Raw genomic sequence first — 10155 nt, forward strand, 5'->3', positions numbered from 1 at the left:
TGCTCTGTCTTGCTCTGTCTCTCAAAAATAAGTAAATGTTAAAAAGAAAATTATAAAAAAAAAAAAAAGAAAGTTCAAGTCCAAGAATGTCTAGGCAAGAAGAGACCTTAGAGACCATTCCCATCAATCCTCCCCCACCCTCCCCAGTATATACACGTGCTGCTGATGAAGAAATCAAGGTCCTAAGAGGTTAAGTGAACTGTTGAACATCACAAGTGTAACTATTACTACACACAGATCTCCTGGTTGCCAACTTCCAACTGTCTGGTCCAGTGGAAAACTCAATAACCGATAATCCTAACGTCATTCTATTTACCTTTGGAATATAATAAATGATTTTCTTTCTACTACTCTGTAGTAGTAGAACCCAGTTCTTTTTATTTACTTATTTTTAAATGTTTACTTTTTTTTTTTAACGTTTATTTATTTTTGAGACAGAGAGAGACAGAGCATGAATGGGGGAGGGTCAGAGAGAGGGAGACACAGAATCCGAAACAGGCTCCAGGCTCTGAGCGGTCAGCACAGAGCCTGATGCGGGGCTCGAACTCACGGACCGCGAGATCATGACCCGAGCCGAAGTGGGCCGCTTAACCGACTGAACCACCCAGGCGCCCCCAAATGTTTACTTTTGAGAGAGACAGTGCGAGTAGGTGAGGGACAGAGAGAGAGAGGGACAGAGACAGAGAATCTAAAGCAGGCTCCGTGCTATTTGCAGAGAACTTAACATGAGGCTGAACTCCCAAACCGCGAGCTCATGACCTAAACCAAAATCAGAGTCGGACACTCAACCGACTGAGCCACCCAGGCACCCCAGAATCCAATTCTTTTTAAAAAGAAACTGAGCTCCTGATGTAGTCAGTGCACCAGTTAGCCAGAGTGAAACTGAGCATGTGCATGAGCATGTCTCATACCCTGAGCTTTTCCCCTGGTCGTTGAGGGTGTAACCAATGGCGGGCCTCTGCAGGGAAACAGGGCACATGTCACCCACATGACAACGAAGCAGCTCCAAGTTCTAACTGCCATCAAAGAAGGTCAGATAAGAAGATCAGATAGACATAGGAGTTCTGAGAAGAAAACACACTCTGGTAGCTTGCCAGTGGAGGGCGGGAGGTGGTAAAGTTAATTTTCAAGGAGAAGAAAGTGCATGAGCTAAGACACAGAGGTAAGAAAGCACACGAGAAACAGCTAGTCATTAGTGACGGATGCGAGGTGACAAAAGAAACGTGTGACAGATACGGAGGGTAGCAGTCTCTCAAGTGATAGGCTAAAGAGTTGGAATCCATTCTGGAAATGAGGTTGTGGAAATCACCAATATCAAGTCTGAAAGAGCCAAGTTTGAGCCCAGCTCCTTTGCTGCCTAGCTTTCTTACCTCGGGTGGAGCATCTGATCTCACTAAGCCTGATTCCCCATCAGTACAATGAGATGCTACCCATCCTCATAGGGTTGCTAGGGAGGTCAAATGAAATAATTTAAAGCGCCCAGTATAGTATCTGGCTCTTATGAAGTATCCAGGAAATATGTGTTGATTGAGTGAAATGTAGAAACAACGGGATTTGGCAACAGAGTGGATTTGTGGAGGCAAGGGAGAGAGAAGAGCCAAAGATGAGTCAGGTTTCAGGACTGGGTGACCAGAATGATACTAGCTTCTTACGGGAAAAGATGTTGGTCTTTCTGCATATAAAGAACAGTGCTTGGGATTGGAAATCAGGATAAGTGGAGTTAGACTGCTAAACAGATGGGGGGGTACAACTCACTGGTAGTCCTGGAAAGTTTCTGGGGAGGGGGTCATTAAGTTTGGAAATAAATACAAATGAAAGCTAATTGGCCAGAGTGAGGCATACCCAAAAATGAATCTGCATTCCCTGGGCTCACATTAACTGATCGCCGGCCGCCCCGGGCCGCCCCCCCCCAGGGGATGGGAAAGTCCAATTTTGCCTACAGGACACCCACACAAAGTATCCAGAGTCATTTCCAATAAATGCCATATAATTTTCCAAGGAAATTAGTCCAGGTGTCTTTAATTTGCTTTGTTTAGCTCATCCAAACAATTCAAGGTGGAACCTGTCTAGAAGCCTCTCTACCCATGCAAACCTATTCCATCCATCAAGGCCCAGAGAAATCCCCGGTTCTCTGTGCTTTCCCAAGTCCTTCCACCTTCCCTCCTCTCAAATCTAAGCACTGTCCACATCCCTCACCTCATAACCAATCACGGGCTGCTTTAGGACAGCTCTTGGATTACCGCCTATTCTAGCAGTTTTCGATCAGTGACTTGCCTATGAACAGTTCAAGTAGAACTTAGTTCAGAGGTTCCTGAACCTATCATCACAATCACCTGGGAAACGTTCAAAAATATAGATTTTAAGGTCCTCGTTCCCAGAGGTCAGTTTTTATTTTTATTTATTTATTTTTTTTTAAGTTTATTTATTTTTGGGACAGAGAGAGACAGAGCATGAACGGGGGAGGAGCAGAGAGAGAGGGAGACACAGAATCGGAAACAGGCTCCAGGCTCTGAGCCATCAGCCCAGAGCCCGACGCGGGGCTCGAACTCACGGATCGCGAGATCGTGACCTGGCTGAAGTCGGACGCCCAACCGACTGCGCCACCCAGGCGCCCCCAGAGGTCAGTTTTTAAAAGCTGCCCATGTTTCTCATCAGCAAGGTGTGAGAACCTCTGGTCCAGAGGGAACACAGGACTTTTTATTCAGAGATGTATGCATGCAACAAATATTTACTGAGTGTATACAGTGTTCCAGCCCACCACTGTATATTAATGAAATGATAATGACTAAGATTTCACTTAGTTGAATCCCCATGGCCACCTAGAAGCATGTTCTTGCTGGTTACAAGGCTTAATGTAGCGCCTTGCATATAACTACTCGCAAGAATTAATTTATCCAATGAATCTGATTTAGTTTTTTACACACTTAGGCCTCATTTCTTTGGATATACTAGAGATAAAGGCTGTGTTTTATACTTCTTTGTAGGCCAAACCATCTATCATCAGGCTTCCTCTATGTAGTAAGGACCCAATAAATGCCTCTTTATTTGGCTTTGATTTAAACTCCCTCAATTCTTTAATCTGTCTTTTCTACCTAAAAACAAGGCTATATGGTATAGTGTAAAAAAGGCTTTGGCGACCGTCTGAATTCCAATTCTTAATTGGCTGTGATCTTGAGCAAGTTCCTTAAGTTCTAAGCCTCTGATAATTTATCCCATAGGATAGAAATAATAGTACTCATGAAGTTGTTGATGAGAATTAAATGAAATAATGTATATTATAATAATGTATATAAAGCACCTGAAATGTACAAGGCACTAGAACCAGAGATTGTAGCTCTGAGCCTAAGTTCTTTATAAGTAAAATGAAGTCACTTCTAGTTAGATTAAAATAAGGAAGTTGATAATTGCCTATGGCTTGGTACGTTTCAAGTGCCCATAAAAATGTTAAAAATGAATCAATAATGCCATGTCTCTCTTTCGCCATACCCAACCGAGGTCTCTTTCAGAAATTTTTTCTGGGGGCGCCTGGGTGGCGCAGTCGGTTAAGCGTCCGACTTCAGCCAGGTCACGATCTCGCAGTCTGTGAGTTCGAGCCCCGCGTCAGGCTCTGGGCTGATGGCTCAGAGCCTGGAGCCTGTTTCCGATTCTGTGTCTCCCTCTCTCTGCCCCTCCCCCGTTCATGCTCTGTCTCTCTCTGTCCCAAATAAATAAACGTTGGAAAAAAAAAAAAAAAAAGAAATTTTTTCTGGATTAAGCCCTTTGGCAAAATGGATTCTTTCCTCCCAGCTTTTTTGGGTCAGAAACACCCAAGCCCAAACCACAGTGTACTAAAAAGGCCCACAAGAGCCCAGAAGGAATGGACAGAGCCTACAATGCAGCTGTCCATCTGCTGGGGCCGTTTCCAGTGAGCAGAAATCAACCACCCTTTTGCCAGCTGTGTGGACTTTTCATCACTGGCTATTTTAGGACAGAGTCCACGATAAACACTTCTCTGGGGCTTCCTTTCAGACAAAGCTCTATGGAGACTTAAAGCTCCTTAAAGACCTTTGGGCTCTGGAGGAAGTGAGGAAACATCCTGCTCTTAGAGAATGGAGACACCAAGTGCTCAAGAGGCAGGCTTGAGCAACAAGGGGGCAGAGATAGAAAAGGAGCCCAGATAAGAGGGGTCCAGAGCATTAACAATTATAATAAAAATAACCTCTCTCGCTTGTGGAGGCTTTACGGCTTAAAAAGCCCTTTCACACACATTAGCTTATTGGCTCCACAACACAGCCTCACCGTAAGACCGACAGAGCGATTACCATCTTCACTGTGTCAATGAAGAGCGGAGCCCCAGAGAGATTGCTTGATGTGCCCAAGGTCACACAGCGAGTGAGCTGCCGACGTGGACCAGACCCCGGGTCGGGGGAGTCCAGGGCTCTTCCACTAGGAAGAAGGAATGGCGACACTCCTTCCACTACCATGCAAAACCGGAAAGTGAGGGTAAGAGAGAAAGCACACAGGAGGTGTGGAGCATAAAGAAGCCCAGGTTTCAGGGAGGTCACATGTGTGCTCAGAGAGGGGTCGTGGGGGGGGTGGGTCCTAGCACCAGAGCTCAGGGTGGGACTCCAGGGCCGTTGGGAGTGAAGGAACAAGATGACAGTGGGAGGGTGAAGAGTGCGAGTGGATACTGGAGATGTCTGAACAGGAAACAGAAAAGGATGAGGGATTAATGCGGACTTCCTCGGACTGGGACGAGCAGCCCCCAAAACCGGCTGGAGGATGGAAAAGTTGGCTCACATCTCAGTTCAGAACAAGAGCTTTCTCCAACCCAACTTACCCAGTCAAGTTGACCCCTCAGAAGTAGCCCGGAAGGTCAACTGACGGGAACTAAAAACTACTCTGGAGCTCGTAGCCCTTTGGTAGTTGTAGTTTCCAGAACTCACCACTGGCGCTTTAAAGCGTTCCCCGCTTCTCCGTCCGGAACTACAACTCCCGAGGTGCACCGCGCGAGAGTGTGCATTACGACTCTAGAACTACAATCCCCAGAGTTCTATGCAGCCCCCGCCTCGTTGGATGAAACCTTCCAAGGTCCGGGATGCGGTCCGATTCCTCCCCCTGGTGGTCTGAGGCGTCGCCACCACGATTACAAGACCCGCGCGGAGGGTTACTGCTTGTAGTCCCGGTTAGTAACCCTCCGCCTCACCATTCCTCAAATAATTCCCGGGCGTGCCTAGAAATTGCAATGGCTTCCGTTTTATTCTCAAGGAAGGAGGGGGGAGGAGAGGGGTCGGAGCTTTTTTTCGTTCTTTCCCCCCTCCCCCCAATTCTGTTTCCCGTGAGATAATGAGACTGCTCATTCAAATTAAGTGCACATTGGCTCCAAATCCATAACCTGTTGACAATTGTGATTTTTCCATTGTCCTCCAGAAACTCACTGACATGGAACAGGGGCGAACCTGAGTGATCACGGATACTCCCCACCCTCAGCCCAGCCCTTCCATCCGTCATCGCTTTGCTGCTCTTGTGCTGGCTCTTAGGGATACACTGGTGAATAAGATACTGTCCCTAGCCTCCAGTGAAATCACAGTCTAGTGGAAGAGTCTGACAAATCAATTACAACACCGCGATATGGGCTCTGATGGGGGACACAATGGGGGGTGTGGGAACCCCGAAAGGGGCACCTGCCCAGGCTTGGAGGAAATGGGATGGTGTCAGCAAGGCTTCTTAGAGATCTATGTTAAAATTAAGAACTGAGGGAACAGGACTTAGCCAGGAGCACAGGGATTGTGAAGAATGTTTTACACTCAGTAACACAAGAGTGTGAGGGATGCCACATCCTTCAGTCTTGTAAACTTCTGTAAGAAATTTGGATCATTCAAGCAACTTTAAAAGCTTTCAACGGCTTCAGACTACTTACTGAACGAGGTCCCAGCTTCTTAGCTTTGATGCAGGCAGGCAGGGTCTGAAGACCTCAAGAGGGTCCCGCAGGACTAGCCAAGAGGATCCTTGGCTCCATGCAGAATGGAAATCAACCTCCAGCCAGCAGGAGGTAAAAGCAGTTGATTGAAGATACAGGAAGAACAGATACAGACAGAGCATCTGGGAGACTCGGAAAGGAAAGGAGCATCAGTCTTGTCTTTGCTTGGGGTCTGGGGATTTATCGACAATTGTGGTGTGATGCCCGTGTCCTCTCAGACCTCTAAGAACTGGTCAGAAAAAGGACAGGGTCCAGATGTCCATCCTAAGTCACTCAGTCCTTAGAGCCAGGGGTCTTGGTGTCAAGATGCCTAGTGCCAGTGGTCTGAAATATGCACATGATGGCTTTTCCAGTAGTGCCTTAGGTATTATCTTTTGTGCTAGAAGACTCCAAAGATATCTTTACCTCTTTGTCCCTGCAAGGAAGACATACACTAAGGCATGTGCAGGGCAGGGGTACCGGTCCTAGCAAGAATAGAAGCCCAAAAGAGGCAAAATTAAAAAACAGCTTTTTGTCTCAAGGGGTCCCTTCGGTTTCCCTGTCTCAGCTTGGTATTGGAGATCCTCCCCGACCTGGCTCCCCACTACTTCCCCAGAAGTGTTGCCCATGCTTCTCTGGCAGGGCTCTCCTCTCTTCTGCTCTGCCTCCCGCTATGTGCTATGTGCACCCCCTCACCATTCTTCAGATGTCCCAGGCTTTTGTTGTTACCTCCACACTTCAAGTCGTGCTCTTCCCTCCACTGGGTGCTTCCCTGTCTGGTGGCTTGTCTAATCCTGTTCTTTTAATGGTCCGCTAGGTTCTCCTCCCCACGAAGCTTCCCTGATTCCTCTAGCCCCAAAGGACCTCTGCCCATTCTCAGTTGCTGGGACATTCGTGTGCGCATCTCATTTGGGGGCTTACCTCACACTGCCTTGTGCCATCTCCTAGGTGGGAGGTCTTAACGCTCCAAGAAATTGTGAGCTCTCTGAGGTCAGGTGCTGAGTCCTACAGGCGACCCTCCCCGCTCCCCACCCCCCTCCTCCCGGCTCCCATCTCACATACCCTCTAGTCACCAGGGTCCAGAGTCCCTTTCAATTCTTCTATTCAGAGGCTCACCTCTGCTCCTGACACACTGTCGCCACCACCATCCTTCCAGGAGCCAAGATAAACTCATCAGGAAAGAGTAATGGTAGTCTTGCACTGTGGTAATTAAGCCCTGGATTTAATTAAAGCTGTGGTTGGTGGCACTGACAGCAGAGTATTGAAAGCTTAGTGTAGATCCGAGAATGCTCTCTTTGGCATTAACCAGTGCTCTTCAGCTGGCCCAGCACAGCCATGACTAACCAGAGTCCCTAATCATGAGAGGGGCAGCTCACACCTCCTATGTCTCCTACTCCCAGACCAGGCCACGGAGGGTGTATTTGCTGGGCAACTGACTTTTAGACTTCCCAGGGACAGGGACATCACAGCCTCCTTTACCTCTTTGGTCACTGTTAGGAAGATCGGTCTTGGGCCCAAACTCCTGTTGCAAAATAAAATACTTGAGTTCCATTGCATTTCCTTCCAACCTTGTCTTTTCGAGGGTAAACAACCCAAATGCTTTAAGTTTTTAGCAAGCATTTGACTTTCTAGGCTTTTATCCTAGATCCTGTCCTCCAACGGCTCACGTTTTCCTTCCAGCTGGCCACCATCCCACTCTAGCCTTCTCCTTGTTGCTAAGTTACTAAACTGATATTTAGGTGACTAGTTTGGATTTCCTGCCCCCCTCCCCCGCTGAAGTTGTTGGACAACACTTTTTAAAATCAAACTATAATATGTATACAATAAAGTGCGTAAAGCGCACTAATACTAAGGGTCCAGCTTAATTTTTTTTTTTTTTAAAAAGTGGCGTTTGAAATGTGGAACATTTCCAATACCCTGAATGGTTGCCTCATGTCCCTTCCCAGTTTATAACCACTTATCCCCCAAAGGGAACCACTATTTTTCTTTCTATCTTCATCAGCTAGTTTGGGGTGAGCAACATTTTGTAACTTTTGACAATGATATTCTTTTTTCAGTTTGTTTATATATTTTGAGAGAGAGAGAGAGAGGCAGAGAGAGAGGGAAAGAGTGAATCCCAAGCAGGCTCCATGCTGTCAGTGCACAGCCCAATGCGGGGCTTGAACCCACAAACTGTGAGAAATGACCTGAGCTGAAATCGAGTTGGATCCTTAACTGACTGAGCCACCCACCCAGGCACTCTGACAGTGATATTTTATGCTCAATGATCCATCATTGGATGATACCTGTGTTAATGCCATTGCGGTCAAAGACCACCAGAAACACACCTGTAATTGAATAAATTGGATACTCCTTGCAATGAGAGAGAGAATACATGAAAAGGAACTGTGGGCCATCTCAGAAAGAGGGGTATCAGGAAAGACTTCTGTTAGATGATTTCAAGGAGGCTTGAAGGAAGGAGGGCTTTGCTCTGGATTGGATGCTGTCCGAAAGTAGGGTTAATTCTATGACCAGGGATCTTAATTTTATCTAGAAGGAGGGGAAGAGTTCAGTAAGGTAAAAGCTGTCATTAGTAAGAAGCAATAGTCCCTTTTATTAGCCAGAATAGGGGGATGGTTGGTGTTTTTTGTGGCTTGGACAATGTCCATATTTTGTTCAGACATGAGTATGGAGTGGTCCTGTTTGTATCTTAGTCCCTCATGGACACAGAGTGGCCTTGTCTGATATTGACATTGTAGGAAATTGTTTCTGTTCAGCTTAGGTACACCAAGGCTCAAGGGTGAGTCCCAGGCCAGCTCCTGGAGGTCAGGGTCTGCTTTGCTCTTTCTTATATACCAATGTATGTTGATGTCTGCTCTGGGTTGGGTAAATAGAAATTACTTGCCTTTGTGTCCTTGGGGACCTCATGGCTGGTCAGGAAAACGGACAAGAGAACAAATATACACTGTTGGAAGGCACAGGGTCTGGGCCCTGGAGATAGGCTACAAACTTTAAATCTCAGATCTACCACTTACTAACTGAGATCTTCGGCAAAGACCGTTTTTAGGCCTCAGTTTCCTCATCTATAACAGGGACAACAATAGCATCTACATTATAGAATTGATGCCAGGATCAAACGAGCTAATCCACAGATCACTGGTTACTTAAATAGCTTGGATCTGATAGGGGGCAGGGGTGGATGCAGGTTTTGTGGGGCTTGAAGCTTAGAGAATTCAAGGAGACCCTCTTTGAAAAGAATTTTAAATATCTTACTTTTTCAAAATTTGGGGTTTTTTTTTTAATGTTTATTTATTTTTGAGAGAAAGAGAAAGACAGAACACGAATGGGAGCAGGGCAGAGAGAGACGGAGACACAGAATCCGAAGCAGGCTCCAGGTTCTGAGCTGTCAGCACAGAGCCTGACGTGGGGATCGAACTTACAAACCATGGGATCATGACCTGAGCCAAAGTCAGACACTCAACCGACTAAGCCACCCAGGCACCCCACTTTTTCAAAATTTATAAAACATGTGACCATATGAACACATTGTAGATAACCCTCCTAGGGCCTTGGACAGGACTCTGAAGCTTAAACCTTGTTAGCTTCTCTATAACCCTGACCTTGGGAAGAGGCAAGATTATGCAATATCTTCAATCTTTTCAAATCAGTGCTTTCAAACCAGCTCTCCCCAAATACCCTTGTCCTGGCTGAAACCCGCTTGAGTACTCTTAGCTCTTTCTTGTGTCAGAGCCTGGAAGTTCATGGGCTCGTGTTGGAGGAATGGACTTGGGTCCTGCTCTGAATGTAGCTGTGCCTACTATTTTCAGCCCTGGGCCCCAGCTGGAGTCCGGATGAATCCAGCTAGGTCTTTAATGTCCTGTTAACAGACAGAGTACACACTAAATAAAGAATTGTAACTGTCCTTCTCTATTATTGTTAATATAATAATTCTTCTAGTCAAAAAAATACATTGAGTATCTAGTATGTCGCAGGCACTGTGCTCAACCCTGGAGATCAAGCGGTGAATCGAGAAATTAATACCCTACCCACATGGTGCTTTCATTCCGGTGGAGAGAGACAGATAACACACATACAACCAAGATAATCACATGCTATGTTAAGTGCTCTACAGGAAACAGACAGGATGCTTTGACGGAGATCAACAGGAAGGATTCTATGAACAGCTGGCATTTGTGCTGAGCTCAACCATACCTACCGTTTCTTGATTGTCTACTACG

The 10155-nt window shown here is 46.4% G+C and overlaps 1 protein-coding gene across 5 annotated transcripts in view; it reads right to left on the reverse strand.

Moving 5' to 3' along the window:
• PAFAH2 (platelet activating factor acetylhydrolase 2) overlaps positions 1-6006 on the reverse strand; it is a 67952-nt gene extending 61946 nt beyond the window's left edge. Inside the window, exon 1 of one of the 5 annotated variants that reach the window (XM_040465517.1) lies at positions 5900-6006. The gene's annotated coding sequence lies outside the window, so the exon portion shown is untranslated. Of the gene's footprint in view, positions 1-4819; positions 4926-5899 lie in introns of those variants that run through there. The other 4 variants (XM_040465513.1, XM_040465524.1, XM_040465535.1 and 1 more) reach the window with 4 other exon arrangements.
• Between the last annotated feature and the right edge of the window lie 4149 nt (positions 6007-10155).

This window comes from Herpailurus yagouaroundi, unplaced genomic scaffold (assembly GCF_014898765.1).
Source record: "Herpailurus yagouaroundi ecotype Mexico unplaced genomic scaffold, PumYag 77, whole genome shotgun sequence".
Taxonomy (NCBI): Eukaryota; Metazoa; Chordata; class Mammalia; order Carnivora; family Felidae; genus Herpailurus; species Herpailurus yagouaroundi.